Source organism: Phalaenopsis equestris, unplaced genomic scaffold (assembly GCF_001263595.1).
Source record: "Phalaenopsis equestris unplaced genomic scaffold, ASM126359v1 Scaffold000024, whole genome shotgun sequence".
NCBI classification, from domain to species: domain Eukaryota; kingdom Viridiplantae; phylum Streptophyta; class Magnoliopsida; order Asparagales; family Orchidaceae; genus Phalaenopsis; species Phalaenopsis equestris.
The window spans coordinates 1,460,671-1,462,202 of NW_018164466.1; positions in this window are offsets into that span (position 1 = coordinate 1,460,671).

A 1,532-nucleotide genomic window follows, 5' to 3' on the forward strand; every position below is an offset into this window, starting at 1 on the left:
ATACATATATGTATATATATATATATATATATAGATATATATTCCACTAGGGGAGGAATTTGTTAGATGCTAAGTTTGATTTGATCACTTCCAGTTCATGACTGTCACTTTTCTTTGACCGAAAGTTGAAAATACATGCTTGTAAAATTTGTTTGATTAGGGGTTGTTCGATACCATATGTTTCTTGTGCCAAGTACGTCGAATACAAGAGATTTTTCAAATTTTGGAGTTTAGATGAATGAAAACTGATAGGTATAAGATTTTGATGGACTGACGAGTTTATTTTACGAAAGCTAGGGGTTGACGAGCTTTTTTCAGTTCATTCAAATTTTGGAGTTTAGATGAATGAAAACTGTCAAAAAAGCTCGTTGTTCACGAACAGTTCGTGTTCGGTTCGTCAAAGAGTTAGTGTTCGATTCGTTCAATAAGTAAACAAGACAAACGTGAACAATTATTTTTCATTCGGTTAGTTAAACAAACCAAACACGAACAGTGATGTGTTCGCTCGTGTTCAAATCGCTATTGTTCGAAATATAAAATAATTTAAAATAATTATATATAAAAAATTGATGATGTTTTAAAAAATTAAATTATATAAATTATAATATATAATAAATTAGTAAGAATAATATATTAATATACTATATTAGTAATATATTAATATAAATATTAAATATTTATATAATATAAGTTATATAAATAATATAATATATATTTATATATATTAATATAAGGAATGTCAAACTGGTTCGTCATTCGCGAACAGCTCGTGTTCGGCTCGTCGTTAAGAAACAAACACAAACAGTGACTTCACAAACTTCGCCCACTTTGAGATTGAGACACTGACTGCATCACTTACTGGATGCATCATGTACTAGTTGTACCGACATTTTCCTCAAACATGATATCATCCACCTATGCAGCTCGAAGCCCCTGTCTTCATGCCAGAAGACCAACTGAAGTTGAGCACAACTTCAGCTTCTCATGAGTAACACCCTCAGTTGACATATCATCATCAACTTAGCCTTGTACCACCAAGTTATTTCCTTTGTTACTCCTGTATCTACTTATAACTCTCACTGCATGAACAATATTCTGCCCCTGCTGAAAACCCTTTTCAACAAGTCGAGCCTTGTACCTCTTACTGCCACCAAATATAGTCTTCACCCGGTACACCTACTTGTTGTGCAATATCTTCTTCCTTGGTAGAAGTTGTGCCAACTCTCAAGTTTGATTCACTGACAGGAAATCCGTCTCCTCCTTGGTCAACTCTCACTTGCTCGAATTCTCATTTTGCAAGACTTCTTCATAGCACTGTGGCTCTCCACCATTTGTCTGTACAAGGTCCGATCTTCTTTCATTTGGCGCTCTGCCACTTTTCAGGAAACCGACCTTCTTCTGCTTCCTCATAATGTACCTCTAACTCATGTGGTCCAATTTTCCAGTGATAATGCTACTTTGGTAATCTTCCAGATGCTATCTAAGAACACTACCGAATGACCACTCTCATTGAGTTGCTCAACAGAGATGAG